Genomic DNA, 22,575 nt, shown 5'->3' with positions numbered 1-22,575 from the left:
ACTTCTTTGCTATTGTTTTGAATTTCCTCCTGTAGCTCAGAGTAGTTTGATCGTCTGAAGCCTTCTTCTCTCAACTCGTCAAAGTCATGCTCCATCCAGCTTTGTTCCATTGCTGGTGAGGAACTGCATTCCTTTGGAGGAGGAGAGGTGCTCTGCTTTTTAGAGTTTCCAGCTTTTCTGCTCTGTTTTTTCCCCATCTTTGTGGTTTTATCTACTTTTGGTCTTTGATGATGGTGATGCACAGATGGGTTTTTGGTGTGGATGTCCTTTCTGTTTGTTAGCTTTCCTTCTACCAGACAGGACCCTCAGCTGCAGGTCTGTTGGAGTTTACTAGAGGTCCACTCCAGACCCTGTTTGGCTGTGTGTCAGCAGTGGTGGCTGCAGAACAGCGGATTTTCGTGAGACCACAAATTCAGCTGTCTGATAATTCCTCTGGAAGTTTTATCTCAGAGGAGTACCCGGCTGAGTGACATGTCAGTCTGTCCCTACTGGGGGGGGGTGCCTCCCAGTTAGGCTGCTCAGGGGTGAGGGACCCACTTTAGGAGGCAGTCTGTCCATTCTCAGATCTCCAGCTGCGTGCTGGGAGAACTACTACTCTCTTCAAAGCTGTCAGTCAGACAGGGACATTTAATTCTGAGGAGGTTCCTGCTGACTTTTTGTTTGTCTGTGCCCTGCCCCCAGAGGTGGAGCCTACAGAGGCAAGCAGGCCTCCGTGAGCTGTGGTGTGCTCCACCCAGTTCGAGATTCCTGGCTGCTTTGTTTACCTAAGCAAGCCTGGGCAATGGCGGGCGCCCCTCCCCCAGCCTCGCTGCCGCCTTGCAGCTTGATCTCAGACTGCTGTGCTAGCAATCAGCGAGACTCCACGGGCATAGGACCCTCCGAGCCAAGTGCGGGACACAGTCTCCTAGTGTGCCGTTTTCCAGGCCCGTTGGAAAAGCGCAGTATTGGGATGGGACTGACCCGATATTCCAGGTGCCGTCTGTTACCCCTTTCTTTGACTAGGAAAGGGAACTCCCTGACCCCTTGCGCTTCCCGAGTGAGGCAATGCCTCGCCCTGCTTCGGCTCGCGCACAGTGCGCTTCACCGACTGTCCTGCACCCACTGTTTGGCACTCCCTAGTGAGATGAAACCGGTACCTCAAGCAGAAATGCAGAAATCACCCGTCTTCTGTGTCGCTCAGGCTGGGAGCTGGAGACCGGAGCTGTTCCTATTCAGCCATCTTGGCTCCACCCCGCTTGAAATCTTTAAAAAAAGTTCCTGTTGGCCTGGCGTGGTGGCTCATGCCTGTAATCCTAGCACTTTGGGAGGCCGAGTTGGGCAGATCATGAGGTCAGGCGATCAAGACCATCCTGGCTAACACGGCGAAACCCTGTCTCTGCTAAAAATACGAAAAAATTAGCTGGGCTTGGTGGCATGCACCTGTAGTCCCAGCTACTCTGGAGGCTGAGGCAGAAGAATTGCTTGAACCTGGGAGGCGGAGGTTGCAGTGAGCCAAGATCACACCACTGCACTCCAGCCTGGGCAACAGAGTGAGACTTTGTCTCAAAAAAAAAAAAAAAAGAAGAAGTTCCTGTTAATCCTCAAATGGCACTTGTTATTGTTTAACATTTCTGTTAAATACATGCACTGAATTACTTGTTACCCAAGCCAGAAGCTGCTTCTTACCATTTATCATTTAGGACTTTAACTAGCCGTCTTTCTCAACATCTATTCCTTCTTGACCATCCTCGACAATCCTCTTTGTAGTAATTTTTCTGCCAACTATTTTAATAGAAGTTGATAGTGATTTAAAGTTGCCCATCCCAGTACCACCAAATGAGGTAGAAGAGAATGAAGTGAGACCCCCGTGACCTAGTGATCTGAATGAAGTAAATCCAAACAGTCAAAAACTTCCACCAAAACCTTCCCTGAAGACATTATCTGGGTTAGAGAATGTGAAGCCAAACTCACAGAACTGTCAAAATGACTTCCACCTCCTCTCCGCCAATTAATCCTTCTTTGCCATATTTTTCATAGATGTCCTGCTTTTTAGCATCTGACAGCACTTCATAGGCCTTGGCTACTTGTTTGAATTTTCTCTCTGCTTCTTCTTTATTCTCAGGATTTTTATCTGGGTGTTACTTCAGTGCCAGTTTTCAATATGCCTTTTTAATATCCTCAGTTGAGGCATGTCTCTGCACACCCAGAACTTCATAGTAATCCACCGTGTTTTAACAGATTGTTGGAACAGGTCCAAGGACAGAGGCAACTGGCAGTGAGATACAGGGGAGGCGAAGTGGTGGCCCAGGTCTCCTCTAGGCTCCAGCACCGCTGTGCTGGTGGCAGCGGCCTGCTCCGCTCCTTAAAAACAAAATCCAACTGACAAAATAATATCACTAAAATTTCATTAAATAAAAAATCACTAACATTAAATATAATCAAATAAAAACATAACTATTCCTTTAGCATAGCTACCTACAAATGCAGTAGGGTTTCCTAATTAAAACCGAAAAGAAAATAAACTCACCAAATCCCACCGGAATTCATTGAATGCAGCTAAAAAAATTTTAAATATAAAACAGTGAGCTTGTTTTGTGAATAAGTCTGTGCATTCTTTTACTTGTTTATTTAAATTATAACTGCTGTGTTTAAATATTACAAAGAAAATAAATATATCCTTTATTGAAAGAAGTGGAAAAGATAATTTTAAATGACTTAATTAGCTCTACCAATCCATTTAGCTACTGCTTTTTAGTCTGTACTAGCAGGAAACCATGACTTCCTGAATTTGGAAATGATGCATAGCCCCTAATAAACTTACACAATAATGTTGCCCATTTTTTTTTCCAAACGTAGCAGGAACTTATCTTTATTCATTTTGTCTAAAGTAAAAATTTGCATATCATCTCAATTTTTTAAGCGATTTCTAGTAATATTTGAAGAGTATTCCAGGCATATTTTAGCAGGCAGGGGAGGAAGGTAGACATACTGGTTTTATTTTCATGAAAATTTCAGGGGACTGATGGTAAAAGAAACATGCCTGGGCCTCTTGGGATTGAGGAGTGGCCCAGAAATCTGGAGATAATGACTCCTGCTTAGCTTCACAGGCATTATACTGTTTGTTTGAAGAGAAACTCATTAGAAGGGAAGAAGAGTCAAGACATTACGTTGGGCCGGGCACGGTAGCTCACGCCCATAATCCCAGTACTTTGGGAGGTCAAGGCAGGTGGATCACTTGAGGTCAGGAGTTCGAGACCAGCCTGGCCAACATGGCAAAAATCCATCTCTGCTAAAAATACAAAAAAAAAAAAAAATCAGCCGGGCGTAGTGGCACACTCCTGTCTCAGCTACTCATGAGGCTGAGGCAGGAGAACTGCTTGAACTCAGGAGGCAGTCCAGCCTGGACAACACAGCGAGACTCAAATAAATAAATAAATAAATAAAAAGGACATTATCTTGGTCCATTAGCTAAGTTAAGTGTTCATTTATAAAGGTAAATGGTTTTGAGTGCAGTATAATGTGGTATCATTAAAATTGTAAGTCCAAGCTGCACAAAGAATGTGTGCCAAGGAAGGAGGAGAGGGTACAGCTATTACAATATTTATCAAATGGAAAAGCACATTACTAGAAGTGCTGTGGACCACTTAGAACACACTGTTACTATAGCAAAGAAGTTATATTCTGAGGAAAAAAATGAGTAATTTCTGCCCTACTGCTTCCCTTCACCCAAACATTACCACCAATAGCGAGCCATGGTTTCTAACATTTCACAAGTGAGTCGACTCATTCTTCAAGTAACATGTTATACAAATAAAAGACCAATGAAGGGAAGCTCCTGTATTGATTTTTTAGATAGCTGGTGAAACATTAGTTCTGGATGTGTGAAAAGGGTGTTTCTGGAAGAGACTAGCATTTGAATCAGTAGACGAAGTAAAGAAGATCTGCTCTCAATAAGGTGGGCAGGCATCATCCAATCCTTGGAAGGCCTAGATAAAATAAAAAGGTGGAGGAAGGGTGAATTCTCTCTCTCTTCTTAAGCTGGAGCATTCATCCCCCTTCCTTAGACATTGCAACTCCTGGTTCACAAGACCTCAGATTCCAGGACTTACACCACTCCCCAACACTGAGTTCTTAGGCCTTTGGACTCAGACTGAATTATACCACCAGTTTTCCTGGTTCCCCAGCTTGCAGACATTATATCATTAGACTTTTGGTCCTCTATGATTGCATGAGCCAATTCCCATAATAAAAATATATGTGTATTATGGGATATATAGGATACACACACACACACGCACGCGCACACACACACACACACACACACATATCCTGTTAGTTCTGTTTCTCTGGGGAACCCTGGCTAACACAGGCTATCACAACAGTTTAGTTATAAATTTATGGAGTACAAGTGTGATTTTGTTACATGCATAGATAGTACACTGGCAAAATAATGTTTAGAGTACCCATCACCTAAATAACATACATTGTACCTATTGGGTAATTTTTTATCATCCGTTCCACCCCTTCACCCTTCTGAGTGTCCATTTTCCGTCATTCCACCCTCTATGTTCACGTATCACAACAGTTTAAAGCTAAATTGGGAGCAGTAAGACTGGTCAGGATTGATTGGATTTGGGATATATTTTACAGATAGAATTGACAGAATTTGATGATAGATTGGGAATTCATAGAATGCAGGAAGTACGATCAGATGAGTAGATTTCTATGAGGAGACTAAAGGACAAGAATTTAGGAGTCAGCTAATTGCACATCCTAAGTTTTAGATGGTCAAATCAATATGTATAGACAGCGCATATATATATATATATATATATATGCACATATGTATAGTTTTTTACATTTACTCATATAAAATTACCATATTGTATATCAAAAAATGGTTGTCAAAAATTGTATATGCTTAAACCAAATAAAAATAAATTCAAGAGTAATAAGCATATAAATGTTATTTAAAACCATAGCACCGGCTGGGTGCGGTGGCTCATGCCTGTAATCCCAGCACTTTGGGAGGCCGAGGCGGGCGGATCACGAGGTCAGGAGATCGAGACCATCCTGGCTAACACAGTGAAACCCCGTCTCTACTAAAAATACAAAAAATTGGCCGGGCGAGGTGGCGGGCGCCTGTAGTCCCAGCTACTCGGGAGGCTGAGGCAGGAGAATGGCGTGAACCCCTGGGGGCAGAGCCTGCAGTGAGCCGAGATGGCACCATTGCACTCCAGCCTGGGTGACAGCAAGACTCTGTCTGAAAAAAAAAAACTATAGCACTTAATCAGATTGTGTATCATGCAGAGGTAAATGGAGAAGAGACACAAAAACTGAGCCCTGGAGCACTTCAACCTTTACAGATCAGGAAGACAAAAAGGAAGCAGAAAAAGGGAACTAAGAAGAAGTAATGTCTGAGAAAAATTAGAAAATTTTGTCTTAGAAGACAATTGGAGACAGTATTCCAAGGAGGAGGAATGAATCACATTTGACAAATGCTTTTAATAGATTAAGTAACCTGAAGACTCAGAAATGACCATACAAATGAAACCAATCAGCTTTACAAAAGGCAATTCATTCATAATGTTGGAAAAAAAAGAAACATGTGTACTCTAAAAAATAAATTCATTACTAATAATGTCAATTGGTAATTGGGATATGATTTCTCAAAGTTTAGGTTTTCTTTTTTTTAGTTTAGATATGGTATATTTCCCCACCACCCTAATAGGTTTAAATAAGTATTTTTGTAAGTTAAGTCTATTGCATAAATAATGCAGAAATACAAAATTAAATCTTTTTTTATTATTATTTTTTTGAGACAGAGTCTCTCTCTGTCGCCCAGGCTAGAGTGCAGAGGGTCGACCTTAGCTTACTGCAATCTCCGCCTCCCAGGTTCACACCATTCTCCTGCCTCAGCCTCCCAAGTGGCTGGGACCACAGGCACCCACCACCACGCCCAGCTAATTTTTTGTATTTTTTTAATAGAGGCGGGGTTTCACCATGTTAGCCAGGATGGTCTAGATCTCCTGACCTTGTAATCAGCCCACCTCGGCCTCCCAAAGTGCCGGGATTACAGGCGTGAGCCACCGCACCTGGCCTAGAAATATAAAATCTTAAGTCAGCAGATGGATTAGACTTCGAGCACCCAGAAGCATGTTCTGTTGGGAAATATCTGTACCCAGGAAATTAGTCTTTACCCAGTCTCAGAATAAATGCTCAAAAGAAAAGTATTGAAGCTTTTTGTACCAGTCACTTGGAACCTGTTGTGAAGAGATATATTGGCAGAATTATGCAAAAGTTGTTAGGTAGGCAGATTTTTTAAAAGAAAAAAAGAAGAAAGAAAATGCTGAAATTGATATGCCCAGCAAAATTTTCATTCTATGAAGTGATATGATGTATGGTTTCCTACTTTGTGTAACTGAATATGTAAATTTCTGTATCTTTCATCATAACAAAAATGCCTTCTGACCCTCACACACATGCAAAGAAGAACATTATATCCCAGGACAAAGAATCAGAGATTAAAAATAAATAATGATCATGAATATATATGCACCTAACAATATAGTCTCAAAATATAGAAAATAATAATTTTAAAACTATAGAGAAATTTGTAACTGGAAATTTTAATCCAGTTCTCTCAGAAATTAATCGTTTAAAGCAACCAAAAATAAATAAGTACATAAAAAATTTGAATAACATAATCAATTATTTTGAATTAATAGCTATACAGAGACATTTACACCCAACAATAAAAAAAGAGAGAATGTATATTTAGCACATATGAAGCATTTGTAAAAACTAGCTAGTACTAGAACAACTACGACACAAAAGAAGCCTCAACAAATACCAAGTAATTAATAGCATAAAAGTATCTTCTCTAACAATAATATGATAAAATTAAAAATTTATTATAATCAAATAGCTTTAAAAATCAAATATATATGAAATGTGAAAATACACAATTAAGTACTATTGGGACAAAAAAGAAATAATGTAGAAATTATAATATACTTTAAATTGAATGACAATGAAAACACTACCTGCCAAATGTTGCATCACAGCTTATGTTAAAAGAATATTCAGAGTTTTAAATCTACTTAAAAATAAGAAAGCTATAAAATAACTGAGTCAAAAATAGAGCCAGAAAACAATTACATAAAGCTTATTTTAAGTAAAGATAGTTAACAAAACTAAGTGGTAATTCTTTGAATAGATTAATAAAACAGAAAAGGCCCTAGTAATACTGCTTTTAAAAATATGGAAAAAATTACTAGCAATAAGCTATAGATGTAATAGAGATTTTTAAAATAATAAAATATTATTAAAACTATATGCCAAGACATTTGAAAACCTAGCTTAAATGGATATATTTCTGGGAAAAATATAACATGCCAAAATAAACCCAAGAAAAAATATAATACTTGACTAGATGAATCACCATTAAAGAACTGCATATGTGAATCAAGAACACCTCCTCCAAAAAATGACCAAATCTTGGTCCCGCATGGTTTTGCAGCTGAGTGCTACCAAACTTTAAAGAAGAGATAATCCCTTTTCACATACAAGTTGTTCCAGAATAATAGAAGAAAAAGGTAAGCAGCTCAACTTATTTTATAAAGCTGGTGTAACCTGAAATCCAAAAATAGATGAACAATAGAAGCATAGAAAATTATGAATATTTTTAAACACGCAAATATCTGTAAATAAATTATCAGATAACTGTATCTACTTGTAAAAAAATAATGTGTCATGATTCAGTATTGGTATATTCAAACAATCCAAGATTGTTCAATATTAGCAAACTTAATGAAATTCACAGCTTTAATAAACTTAAAGGAAAAGTCATAAAGTCATCTCAATAGATGAAGAAAAATAATATTTGATAAAGGTCAATACATATTCATGAATACATTCTCAGAAAACGAAGTGAAAAGAATTTCCTTGACCTGATAAATCTATCTACTAAAAACCCAAGGTTAACTACATTATCTTTTAAGAACTAGAACAAAATAAAAATTTCCATCAGCTCTGATAATACGCATCTTAATGCAGGAAGAAAGAGAAGTATGGGTTATGATGATTGCAAGGTGCAAGACATGTCCAGATGATATAGTAATGTACAGAAAAAAAAACTGAAACAACAAGCCATTGAAACTAATGAGTTAATCAAATTTATAAATATACTACCACATTACAGAAATCAAATAACTATAAGATAAGGGTAAATGAATAAAAAGTGGACAAGGTATTGGTGATATGGAATTGTTCAAGCACTTTTAACTATCAAAAAAGAAGAACTGAATAAACATACCACATTTAAATTTAATACAATACCAAGGTTTTTTAAAAGTCTGTAGAAATTTTTAGGGGAACTTTACAAACATTTTAAAGTTTATGTGGAGGAATAAAATATCCAGATAGCTGTGACTCAGTGTCAGGTATTGAGACAAATTAGAAAGACAGAACAATAAAAGAGTAGTTTGAAACAGACAAAAAGAAAAACTAATAGGGCAAAATAAATAGTCCAGGAATAAGCCTATGGATTGATTATCTTTATATAGGATGTAAAGCAGAAATTCAACATTTTCCTCACTATATAGAGTGTTATAATATATTTCTCCAAAACATCTACAAAACAACTTGGACTTTCCTCACAAATTCACATTGTGAGAATTTACTGGAATCCCTGATGGAGATGTATTGGAAAAATAAAAGATTGTCATGCCTACACCCAACTCAATATACTGGTTACACTGGTTAAAATGAAGTCTAGGAATATCTTAAATCCAGTGGTTTCGCTAACACCACAGTGAAGCCAAGGATTCTCAAAGTTCAAACCAATATGCCTCTGAAAAGAACAATACAATATTTATAAGAAAATTTAAATAGAAACATAATGAGGAAAAATAAGTAACTGACTTGAGGCTCTCAATATTAGTGAAGAGATCTTCCAAAATATTTTATTGAGGCCAAATAGTTTCTCCAACATTATAGGGACTACTGAAGTTCCTGATGGAGTTGTTCTTTCATGATTAAGTAGTATGGGCCTTTTGAGAAGGAACATATTTTTTCTTACCTTTCCTGCTAAATACAAAGAAAAACCTTTCACATTATATAGAACAAACATACAAGATTCTGAAAGATGGAGAGAAGATGGTAAGTCAGCCAGGGGCATTAAGACCCAAGGAACAATATGGTAGTGACTATCCTGGGTTTTTGTTTTGCCTCATTTATCCCAGACTTTGAGCTGAAGAAGATGGCAACCTCAAAAGACAATGATCACAGACAAAAACCAACAAAACAAAACTGTCTCCTGCTAAAGAACAGTCTCTAGCCAAAGAACAAGAAAATGGCAGTTTAGTAAGATAGAAAACTTTTGAAAAATAGCTGTGCTACTCTAGGTAAATACCACAGAAAAAACAAACAAACAAAAAACTATGACACCCACCCCTACACCCCATACCTGAGAGCAACGGCCCAGTGGGGAGTCTAGACTTCCCCCATCAGTGGTTGCAATGCCACCAGGGTTGTGGCAGGGAAAACTGAGGAGAGGGCTGGAACATTTATCCCCACTAGGTGGTAACAAGGCTCTGCGTTCCTCACAGTTATCAGTGAAAACCACATAGGGACCCTGGACTGTTACCTCCACCCAGCAGAAATGAAGTACATCTGTCTCTCTCTCTCTCTCTCTAATGGAGTGGTGTCAGAGAAAAGCTATGACTCAAGATTTTCATCACCTCCCAACAATAATGAGGTAAAGCCCCTGCTGTGGTATCAATGGATGCCTCATGGGGAGTGAGTCCTCGCAACTTCATCTAGTAGTAGAAAGAAGTGTCCCCTTCAGGTGACAATGCAGGCCAACAGGAAACCCGCTAAAAGAGAGGTTTAAATAAGATCTAGGTTTTCAGTAGACAGTACTCAAAATGTCCAGGTTCAAATTCCAGAACCAGGAAGATTTCATACTGAATGAAAAAGGCAATCAAGTAATGCCCACATTAAAATAACAGAGATGTCAGAATTACCTGGAAAAAAAAATTTTTAAGTAACCGTCAAAAAAATGTTTCAACAGGCAATTACAAACATGCTTAAAACAAATTTTTAAAAAATAGATTATGGTGTTAGGAAATAACTAAATAAAAAAAAGAGAGAGAAAGAGAGAATCTGAGCAAAGAAATAGAAATACAAAGGACGGCCAAATGGAAATTGTAGAACTGAAAAGTGTAAAAATTAAAAATTTTAAAAATCAATGGATATATTCAATAGTAGAATGGAAGTGACAGGGGAAAGAATTAGTGAACTGGATGATGGAACAATAAAAAATTACTAAACTTGAACAACAAAAAGAAGTAAAAAAAAAGACCAGAAAAAAAAACTTTCAGGGACATGTGAAACTATAACAAAAAAAATATATAACATTCTTGTCACAGGAGTCCCAAGATCAGAGGAGAAAGAAGACTTGAATAGAAAATTATTCAAAAGACTGGGCATGGTGACTCATGCCTGTAATCTCAGCTCTTTGGTAGGCCAAGGCAGGAGGATTGCTTGAGGCCAGGAGTTTGAGACCAGCCTGGGAAATAAGGGAGACCTTATCTCTACAAAAAATGAACAAAAGCTAGCTGAGTGTGGTGGTGTGTGCCTGTAGTCCCAGTTGCTCAGGAGGCTGAGATAGGAGGATCACTCAAGCCCAGGAAGTCAGACTGCAGTGAATCATGATCATGCCCCTGCACTCCAGCCTGGGCCACAAGGTAAGACCTTGTCTAAAAAAAAAAAAAAAAAAAAAAAAGGAAGGAAGGAAGGAAGGAAGGAAGGAAGGAAAAGGAAAAAAATTACTAAAAAAAAAATGGCTGAGAAACACTCCAAATTTGGCAGAGTACACAAACCTACGGAGTCAAAGAGCTAAGTGAATCCCAAATATGATAAATCCAAAGAATCTATGCCAGGACATGTAATCAAATTTCTGTAAACTAATTTTTTCAAGAATTTTTTGAAAGCAGTTTAAAAGAAACCATACTTTATGATGACTTACAATGTTTCAACTTATGATATTTTTTCTTTACTTTGGGTTTATAGGAACATAACTCCATCATAAATTGAAGAGCTCATTATGACTTACAATAGGGTTACAATTTCTACTGAATGTGTATTGGTTTTGCACCATTGTAAAGTCGAAAAAAAGGTTAGTTATAAATCCAGGACAACCTGCTGTGTTGCCAGCATTGAATGCATTTTTGACTTACAATGATTCGTTAGGATGTAGCCCCACCATAAGTCAAGAAGAAACTGTGTAAGAAAAGAATTCAAATAATAGCAGATTTCTCATCAAAAGCCATGAGCACCAGAAGTAAGTGGAACCACATTTTACAAGTATAGAAAAAAAACTGTCAATCTAGAATCCTATATCCAGTCAAAATGTCCTTCAGGAACGAAGGAAAAATCAGACATTCTCAGATGAAAGAAATCCAAAGGAATTTTTCACCAAGAGACCTACCTTAAACAAATGGCTAAAAGAAGTACTTTAACAGAAAGAAATTTTTTTTTAAAAAAGGAAACTTGGAACATCAAAAAAGAAGAAAGTATATGGTAGAAAAAAATATGGGTAAATAAAATAGGCTTTTTCTTTCTTTTTGAGTTTTCTCAATTATGTTCAACAGTTGAAGCAAAAGTTATAATATTGTATATATGATGTGGTTCTAAATGTATGTAGAGGAAATATTTAAAATATTATAAATGGAGAAGAGTAAAGAAACATAAAGGGAAGGAAGGTTTCTATACTTCACTCTAACTGATCTAATAATTACACTAGTAACTGTTAACTTAGGTAAATATAATGTAATACCTAGAGCAACCACTAAGAAAAAAATACAAAGTTACTCAAAAACACTAGTGATACATCAAAATGGAATCCTAAAAATTGCTTGAGTAATTCACAGGAAGGCAGGAAAAAGGAAACAGAGAGATGAAAAACAGAGAAAGTAATAAAACAAAAGGGTGTTGTTTTCATACCCATTGGTGTGATATATGAGATGAGATATATTCAATGTCTTATACAAATTCTGGACCTACCTGACCTCTTAGGTCAGTTTCAAGTTCTGTGACATTTTGCTTCCAATGACTATGAACTGTAATAATGTCTGGCTGCTACTTAAAGGCAAGAATTTTGGCCAACTCACTAAGACTAGTTTCACTCATCCCCATCCGCCTTCCCCACAGTTAGTACAGGGAAGACAAAATTCAGCTAAATCAAGCTTTCTCTCCCTTTATAATACAATTCAATGTCCCTTGGACACATCCTGAATGGTGCACTGTCCTAGACTCATTCCATAGTCTGGGGAGGGCCTGGAAAGCTGGAAATTATCTTTGTTTTCAAGTTATACAAGGATGAGGAGAGTGGACACACATCAATTACAGGCAAAGTGCTAAATCTACTCTGTGAATTGCCTACATAAGTGAAAAATCAGATCAACTACCTAGAAAAACTCAGAGTTTTAAGAATACTGTTTCTAGAATCCAAATTCCCAAAATGGTTCATTACAGTAGTCTCATTTTTTTTCAAAACCTTAAATGGAAAGTGCTGTTAGCACTGATATTTCAACATCATTGACAGAAAACATGAGTGGAATAACACCTAGTGACGTTTCTGTGGTTCCCTGAGATTTGCAGTAATGACAGGCATAAACGTTTGATTTTATTGAGGAAGTTAGTAGACGGAATTTCGTGGGATTACAAGAAGCACTTACTATGTATGTTATAACAAGATAATAGTTCAGGGTCCCTCTAAATCATAAGACCACATTCAGAATCATAATCTCAGCTTGAATGGTCTAGTAAGATTATCACACCACTATTCCTTGACTCCTCAAAACCATAGGCTGCTTACTCTCTTGGTCACCTATGATTTGGAGTATTTGATAACTGTATTTATACCACTTTTGGATTACTAACATCATTACAGTGGAACTTAAATTCTGTTCATCAAAGATGTGATACCAATTTTAAGCAAATACTTGTTATGGCAGATTGAAATTCACATTCTTCCCCTCCACAGGCCCAAAGTGAAGACAGAAGATGTGAAATTGGGTAATTAGCATTTAAAAGTAACTTCTTATAATCAAGCATATCTATCATAAAATTTGATTCCAATTAAAAAACCAAGGTCTTTTCTATTTTTCTGCAGTTCTATTAAAATTCATTAAATTTAAGAAATATGGAAATCCTTCACAAATAAAAACATGAGGTGAGTAGAGACTGCAGGCAGACATTTTCATCTATCTAGTTGAGTTTCCAGCCTCTTATTTCCCAGAACAATTTTTAAGTAGGACATATAAATCAGAAAGGCAATATAATCTCAAAATCGGCTGTGATTCAGGGTTGTGTTATTGGTGTCTTCTAGGAAGCCAATTTTTTAAAAAATGAAAGAACACTGTTTTACAAATGACAGGTCAAAAACCTATAGGTTTATTTTAAGGAATTTCAGGTGTGTTTCTACACCCTACTTCTTCTTTGCCAATTTTTATCTATGAAGGAGGGTGGCAGAAATGTTAACTCTCTGGTGGGCTGAGGACAGAACACGAGCATATATGTGCCCATGTAACTAACATACACAGATTCACAGCCCCCACCCCCTGCAAACATGTGTTGCCTACTTAATTCCTTCTCTCTCTACTTCTCTAACACCATCTAATAAAGGGGATGTGTAAATGGATTGAGAAACTCATTCATTATGGAAGAAATGTTCCATTCCTTGGCTCTGTTGGTCTTGGGAGAGAAGATATGTGTTAGCAGTAAAATGTGCATGACTTTATATTGTTCAGGACAGAATGGCATGGACAAGAACTGTTTGTGACCACTGAGGACAAGGCTCCCAGGAGTTTGGGGATAACAAATATTAGAGAGGAAAAGAGATTTTAATGGTCATTAATTATGGTAGTTTATGTTCTTAGTTTATGGTAGTTTATTGTTCTTATGGTAGTTTATGTTCTATGGTAGTTTATGTTCTCTCATCAATGTTTTTGAGAGATGCAATTAATGGGTGAGTTCCCTGTTCATACTCTGCTTATTTAACTCCTTGTCCTTGGGTTGGAGGAAAAAGTTATATACAAGATACTGGATAAAAGTTAATGGATGGTGAATTGGAAAATATAAGGGAATGCTAAAGCCCCATAGAGTTTAGTTGTGTCAGAGAAATATTTTCATTTATAATTTAATATACTGTAGAAAAAAGTAAACTTTTTTAGATATTTTTATTCACTGAAACCTTATCCATCCCTATCTTGGCATCTTGATTCCACATGAGTATTTTTATTCCAACTGGTTGAGAGGCAGAGATGAATTTTTGAATTTCTAGGTACACACGTTTATTTTTAGACTCTGTCATTACAGATGACATGCTATTTTGCTTCTTGCCATAACTGATATTCAGAAAACATTCTGACATTTAGCTAACATGACCTCAAGAACTTCCATGGGTGTTCAGCTCAATAAATATGTGGCAAAAATTCTCTTTTTAAACAGTCTTACTTATCTATCAAATAAGTCTTACTTATCTGAAAGTATACAGTGCTTCTAGATGTTAGGTTCTATTCTGATGGAGATCCAGCATGTTTCATCACTTCTTTACTTTTTCCTTGTAATGTAATGGTTAATTTTTGGTAATGAAAAATTCATTTATTCTGTAAGGTGCTGAGCAAACGAAATTGAAAAACTAAAATTAAAAATGAACACAGATGTGAATGGGAGAGTCCAAGAAATTTAGAGTTTTTAGATTCATATCTTAAAGTGAGCGAATTTCAGCAGGTACCAGGGACCAGAAATACTGGCTTTTGTATGGGTTTTTAAAAAAGGAGAGGAGGCCAGGTGTGGTAGCTCACGCTTATAATCCCAGCACTTTGGGAGGCTGAGGTGGGCAGATCACAAAGTCAGGAGTTCGAGACCAGCCTGGCCAATATGGTGAAACCCCGTCTCTACTAAAAATACAAAAACTAGCCTGGCATGGTGCTGCGTGCCTGTAGTCCAACTACTCGGGAGGCTGAGGTAGGAGAATCGCTTGAACCCAGGAGACAGAGGTTGCAGTGAGCTGAGATCGCACCACTGCACTCCAGCCTGGGTGACAGAATGAGACTCTGACTCAAAATAAATAAATTAAATAAATTAATAAATAAATAGAGGGGAGGGGAGAGGACGATTCATCTGGAGGTTATTGCGTGTGTGTGTGTGTGTTGTTTAAAGTCAGGATTAAATTGTATTTTTCCACTTAAAGTGAGCCAATATAGCTCTGAGATGTATATGTAGAATAGTTGTTATACATATGAACACTGAAGCCAAACTGTCTGGGTTGGAATCCATGCTTGGGAGTCTTCAAGTTATCCATCTCTCTGTACCAGTGCTTTAGATTTATCAGCTGTAAAATGGTGCTAAGAATATTCATATGGTTCTTAAGAGATCAAGTCAATATATATTTCAACATTTGAAACAGTGCTAGTAGTACACACTAAATGTTCAGTAAGTGTTGTCATTATTATTTTATAGGTCAACATTATTTTTTAAATAATCCACTGTTTCATGAATGATTTAAGTAACTAATCTATTCTTATCAGTTTTGCATCTGCACATAGGCATGATTTTGGAACCTCTATTCTACTCTAGTAGTCTATTTGTCTCTTCTTGTGCCAGTGCTAGAGTAATTTAATTGTCACATATTTGCTGTAAACCTTGATATCTTAGGGTTTACTCTCTCAACTTTTTTCTTCTTTTCTAAATTGCTATGGATATCCACAATTTTTATTTGAATTGCATTAAATTTACAGATTAGAATGGGAATAAATATTATCTTTACCATGTCATTTTTTCGTTCAGAGATGTGGTATATCTTTCCATTCATTTAGATCTTTTTTGTGTGTTCTCCAATAGTGTGTTAAAATATTTCTCTGTAAAAGTCTTACTCATTTTTTTAAGGTTTAGTGCCATTATATATGGGATTATATTTTCTGTTTAATAACAACTGGTTTAAAAAACAGAGAAATTGTTACTTTTTAGGGTATAATGTGCCACTATGTTAAATGAATTGTGTGAGATTTATTATACATATTTTTATTATTTGTTAAATTTATTAGATGCTTTTTCTACATCTGTCAAGAGGATTAAATAATTGTTTCCCTTCATTCTGTTAAAATGGTGAATTAGATTGATTTTCTAAAGTTAAAGTTATTTTTGCAATTAGTTGATGTTACCCAGATATCTTGCTAATTTTTACTAGTTTTAATAATTTCCTGCTGATTCTTATGAATGTTCTATACAAATACTTCTATCAACTTCTTTTCTAATCCTCATACTTTTTTATTTTTCCATTGCATTGTATGAACTGCAGTATTATATTCAATATTAAAATCAAAACTAAAAATATATAGATATAAAAGGCTAATTTCACAGCCTCCAGGGAAGGATATTAAGTAAGATGTAAAAGCACAAATCCATAAAGGGGAAGTCTTATGGATTTGATTTTCTCTGATGACAGATCCAGAGATGATATTTCCATCTGGCAAAGAATACATAGGCTGTACAAGGGTCTCCTGAAAATCAACAAGAAAAGATGGGAAACCCAATAGTAGAATTAGCAGAGAATATGACTATACAATCCACAGACAGGAAGCATAGGTACCTGACATACAAATGAAAAAGAACCTTATTAGCAATCAGAGAAATGCCAAACTAAAATAACAATGAAATAGTACTTCATACCCATAATTTTGGCCAAAATAAAATGTTGAGCAGTCTCGAATCATGAGTAAAAAATATGGCAATGAGAATCTTTCTGTGGATGCATATACTCATGCAGTCAAACAGAAGAGCAAATTGGAAATAATTACAAAAGTTGACTACATGCTTACTGTGAGCCTAGTGATTATAATTCTGTTATATAACATCCCCTGCCAAGGAAACTTTTTATACTGGTAAAAATATATATGCAGCATGTTCGCTGTAGCATTGTCCTAGTTAGAAACAAACTAAATAGCTATCAACAGGGAAATTGACGAAATATGTGGAAATCAAGAAAAATGAACTTCTGCAACATATTGACATTGATAGATTTCAAAAACATAATGTTGAGTGAAAAAAAGTAACAAGATACATCAGATGAGACCATTTCTGTAAATTGAAAGCACATACCTATAACAATACTATTTATTGCTTATGAATATATATATATGCAAATAAATATATAAAAATGGCTTGGAAAAACTCCCATTAAATACACAAGAATAAATGTCTTTGGTGGGAAAATGGATTTGGAGATGGGGACATATAGAATAATAAAATTACATGAAGGAATCAAGTGCAAAAGGGAAGTGGTACATGGGTCAATTCTGCTATAAAGTGAGAATTATGATCAATCTAATTCTATGAATGTTTAATTTTTAAAAACTGAGAGGGAGTAAGGGAAGGAGGAAGGAAAGAAAGGACAAATTTTTAAAAAAGAAAATGAATAGCTGTTCTGAAGAGTCAGAATTATGCCAAAAAGCCAAAAAATAAGAGGAATGAAAATACTAGCTCTAGCTCTCAAGCAGGGAATGAGTTCTATGAAGTAAACTTAAAGTGTCTAATGGAACTATTCATGGAGGATCTAAAGAAAACTGGTAAGAAACAAAATCAGCACATACCTTTAGGGTGGAAAACATCTGACACCCCCAACCACCCTCCCATCCCCCAGTCTCACCACCCCTCATTACAGCCATCTTGCCAATCCTGAAAATATGGAGTTCTTTTCTGCTTGAGGAAAACTTTTGAGACTCTTTCAGTTGGCTTTTTTAAATGGATAATGATAGACGTAGTGCTATATTTTAGGCAAGGATTCAAGTTTGGTGAATCACAGGGATTTTCTAATTTCAATCATCAGTAGCCTTGGTTAGTGAAATCTGCACTAGTGTGACTGATGTTTTCCCAGAAGGATGTTGTACCACCCTACTGAAGCTTCTCTGAGTCCTCTCTACTCGCAAAAAGAAAATCTAGTTGACTGAATTATCTTATTTCCCTATAGTCAGCTCTCAGGGAAAAAATATTTATGCCGCTGTGGTTAAACCTCTGGAAAACAGACATATGTGCAGAGAAAAAAGAAAAAAAAGGAGTGAGTGAAAGTAGCTTTAGCTGGAGAGGGATAGGAAGAAGTTGAGCTGGCTTAGCCAACAGTCATGAAGAGACTAGATGCAGAGATTCATGATAGCTTAGGACTTTGGTGCAGTCTTGAGAAATTAAGTGTTTTCAAGCCAGCAGGTGTGGCAATCCGCCAGTGAGGGACATTCATGCTATCTTGTTTGGCCTTTGTGAGAGATGCAATGATGATCTCTAAACAAGCAGGTCCTGTCTGGTATGGTGTTTATACAGGGGTGCACCCATGAGGATGAAGAATCTGCATGTCTCTTTGGAGGTGGCGCAGAGCAAAATGAATCTGTCATTCACCGACATGTACTTCATGGTCCAGTTCCAATGCCCAGGCCTTAGAGACTCTGGGACTCTTATCCCCTTAACCTCACATGCACAGATACACACATACAAACACTCAAATGGAAAAAAATCAAGATTATGCAAGGTCTATCTAGGTCCAGTGTGTACTCTGGATCTCAAGTGCCAGGTGTCCTATGGCTTAAAAGGAGAAGAAAGGACTGAGAAAGAAAGGACCTAAAATTTGAGAGAGCCTCCCAACCTAGCGATTTCCCAAGCTCTGCATTAACTCAGTGACTGTTCACAACCACAACAACCCTGTGAAGTATGTATTATCATTATTATCCCATTATAACTAATGAGGACCTGAAGATCAGAGATAAAATGCCATGCTCATCATCGTGAAGCGAGAAGCCGCGGCCAGCACCTTCCCCCATTCCCTTTCTGTCTTCACCAGTTGTGCTCTTCTCCCTGTAAAATGCCTGAAAGATTCAATGGAGCAGTTGACACAAAAATAAAATCACTTCTCCATTAGAAGTAAATTGTAATTACAGATATCAAGTCCTCCTTTTTTGATGGACAGTGGAATGATGTGTCATTAAGACAGTAGTGATCCTTAATTGATATTGTACTCACTAATACAATGAGAAGATTGGCCTAGAAAATGTCTAAATTTTTTTATATCTAACTCATTTTGTGGTGTTCCCTTCCCAAAGGATACTCTCCTTTCCTACTGTCATCTGGGACATCTCATGCTGGGTGACTTCCCAGTACCAGCCTTAGAGGTACTTAGAGGTGTCTTGTTCAGTAACGGACCTTGCTTTGTTTCAGAACCAAATAAAACAACTCCCCACTGCCTTTACCTCCCCAGGAAATCTTCCCCAAACTGCCTGGTTTAATTTACTTCATGGTTTCCGAAATGTCTCCAACTATTGATTCTTTTGGGTAACAATGAAGACATTCTGCAAGTAATAAGAAGGTTTATTCATACTTAAGTGTGAATTAGTTCAGACATCAGGCTGTTCTCTTAAAACCCACATGAAATTGCTCTGTAAGGAGAAAGTAGGGGTGGCATTACTAGAAGAGAAGAGATACTATTTGAGAACACTGTGAAAGTGGAAGCCAGCATAACTGGGATCTTATGCAGCTGAAGAGCAATTTAAAGTGCTATCCCTCTAGAATTGGAATGGAGGAGATGTCAGGAGATGAAAAAATAGAGTGATAAACAGGTAGCTGAGAGGTGCAAAGGCAGAAGGTACATTTTACCTCCACACCAACTCTACCTATCCATCCATCTAGGAACTTGAGATTCTCCATGCAGATGTTCAGTGAGACAGATTGCCTGCTTCTCAGGAGTCAGCACTTTGCAGAGTCACATCTGCAACCCAAAACACAATTCCTAGCCTCTTCCTGCCTAGCTAAGGGGGAATTCTCTGCACTCGTAGTGTAAAGTAACTGTTTCAGAGAACTGTGGCTTCTATGCTATCTCATGACAAAATGAAAGAAATTGAACTCAAATTGCAGCACATCTGAAGCAGGTAAGCTGTAAGAAAGAATTACTGATGACTAGCTCTTCACTTCTGTGTTTCCATATCTCTAGTTTTTGTGGTTGGGTGGAGAGGTTTCTTTTTCATGTATTTTACTAGAAGCATATTATTAAAGGGAGTTTTCATATGACTGTGGATTCAGAGTTGAGTTTTTGTGTTGTGTGTGTGTGTAAATGAGAGACAGAGAGAGAGAAGAAAAATAAGAAAAAGTGGCGGAGTGTTTCCCCAACCTACTGAAGTCTTCGCAAGTTCTTCCAGAGTCTTTGCAGGTGGGTAACAGTTTAATCCTTACCTTTTTCCCTCTCTGGTTACTAAGAAGTAACAGGAGATGGAAACCTATTTGAGTGTGGAGACTGTGCAGTGGTGTGTTCATTAGCATTCTCCTGTAAGTTTCTAATAAATGTGTGTGGTTACACAGAGATGATATAACCACTTTGTGGGGAGTGCTGCTCTGCACACACTGCAGCTGGCTCACTCCCAGCAGTGTACTATGCTATGTCTAAGAAGTATCAGGCTCCAAATAGGCTGAGGATTTTTAACCCTCGTGAGTTTGTTGGCACAAAGGAAAAGAACAAGACTTTGCCTCGGAATATTTTGGTTTTGGTAGTGCTTGTACCCCAAACAGAGATCAAACTGCCTTGCACATAGGATGATAGTGGTAAAAACAGTCTCCTAGGGACTTTTATATCAAAATTAAATAAATGAGTTCATTTCAGAGAAGCAGACAGAATGTTTGCAATGTCTGGGGAGAAAATGCTACAAAACTCAGACCTTGATCATTGTGACAGCCAGAGGCAAACCCAACTACAATTTCCAGTTTGTTTTTTAAAAAAACAAAACAAAACCAACTTTTATTTTAGATTCAGAGGTATACGTGCAGGTTTGTTACATAGGTAAACTGCATGTCACGGGGGTTTGGTGTAAAAATAATTTTGTCACATAGTACACCATAGTTATTTTTTTCTGATCCTCTCCCTCCTCCTAACCTTCACCCTCTGATAGGCCCCAGTGTCTGTTGTTCCCCTCTTTGTGTTCATGAATTCTCACCATTTAGCTCCCACTTATAAGTGAGAACATGTGGTATTTGATTTTCTGTTCCTGCAATAGCTTGTTAAGGATAACGACCTCCAGCTCGATCCATGTTGCTGCAAAGGACATGATTTCATTCTTTTTTATGGCTACATAGTATTCCATGGTGTATATGTACCACATTTTCATTATTCAGTCTACCATTGATGGACATTTAGGTTGATTCTACGTCTTTGTTATTGTGAATAGTGCTGCAATAAACATATGTGTGCATGTGTCTTTATGATGCAACAATTTATATTGCTTTGGTTATATAACCAGTAATGGGATTTCTGGGTTGAATGGTAGTTCTGTTTTTATCTCTTTGAGGAATCACCACACTGCCTTCTACAATGACTGAACTAATTCATACTCCCACCAACAGTGTATAAGTGTTCCTTTTTCTCTGCAATCTCCCCAGCATCTGTTATTTTTTGACTTTTTAATGGTAGCCATTTTGACTTGTTTGAGATGGTATCTCATTGTGGTTTTGATTTGCATTTCTCTACTGATCAGATATTGAGCTTTCTTTTTATATGATTTTTGGCTACATGTATGTCTTACTTTGAAAAGTGTCTGTTCATGTCTTTTGCCCACTTTCTAAGAAGGTTATTTGTTTTTTCTTGTAAATCTGTTTAAGTTTCTTATAGATGCTGGGTATTAGGTCTTTGTCAGATGCATAGTTTGCAAATACTTTCTCTCATTATATAGGATTTCTGTTTACTCTGTTGACAGTTTCTTTTGCTGTGCAGAAGCTCTTTAGTTTAATTATATACCATTTGTCAATTTTTACTTTTGTTGCAATTGCTTTTGGTATCCTCCTCATGAAATCTTTGCCAGTTCCTATATCCAGAATGGTATTGCCCAGGTTGTCTTCCAGGGTTTTTTATAGTTTTGGGTTTTACATTTAAGTCTTTAATCCATCTTTGTATATGGTCTAAGAAAGAGGTCCAATTTCGATCTTTTGCATATCGCTAACAAGCTATCCCAGGACCATTAATTAAATGGGGAATCCTTTCTCCATTGCTTGTTTTTGTCAGCTTGGTCAAAAATCAGTTGGCTATAGGTGGGAAGCCTTGTTTCTGGGCTCTCTATTCTGTTTCATTGGTTTATGTGGCTGTTTTTGTACCAATATCATGCTGTTTTGGTTACTGTAGCACTGAGTATAGTTTGAAGTCAGGTAGTATGATACCTCCAGCATTGTTCTTTTTGCTTGGCTATTCAGGCTCTATTTTGGTTCCATATGAATTTTAAAAGTTTTTTTCTAGTTCTGTAAAGAATGTCATTGTTAGTTTGATAGGAATTGCACTGGATCTATAAATTGCTTTGGGCAGTATGGCTGTTTTAATGACATTGATTCTTCTGATCCATGAGCATGGAATGTTTTTCCATGTTTGTGTCTTCTCTGATTTCTCTGAGCAGTGTTTTATAATTCTCATTATAAAGATCTTTCACCTCCCTGGTTAGGTATATTCCTAGGTATTTTATTCTTTTTGTAGCAATTGTGAATGGGATTGCCTTCCTGATTTGCCTCTTGGCTTGG

General features: G+C 37.1%; 1 pseudogene; it reads right to left on the bottom strand.

Moving 5' to 3' along the window:
- Nucleotides 1-1,707: 1,707 nt before the first annotated feature.
- Nucleotides 1,708-16,723, bottom strand: LOC129485769 (uncharacterized; annotated as a pseudogene).
- Between the last annotated feature and the right edge of the window lie 5,852 nt (nt 16,724-22,575).

Source organism: Symphalangus syndactylus, chromosome 7 (assembly GCF_028878055.3).
Source record: "Symphalangus syndactylus isolate Jambi chromosome 7, NHGRI_mSymSyn1-v2.1_pri, whole genome shotgun sequence".
Classification (NCBI taxonomy): Eukaryota; Metazoa; Chordata; class Mammalia; order Primates; family Hylobatidae; genus Symphalangus; species Symphalangus syndactylus.
Note: the sequence above shows the minus strand (reverse complement) of the source record. Positions and strands in the feature narration are given on the sequence as shown.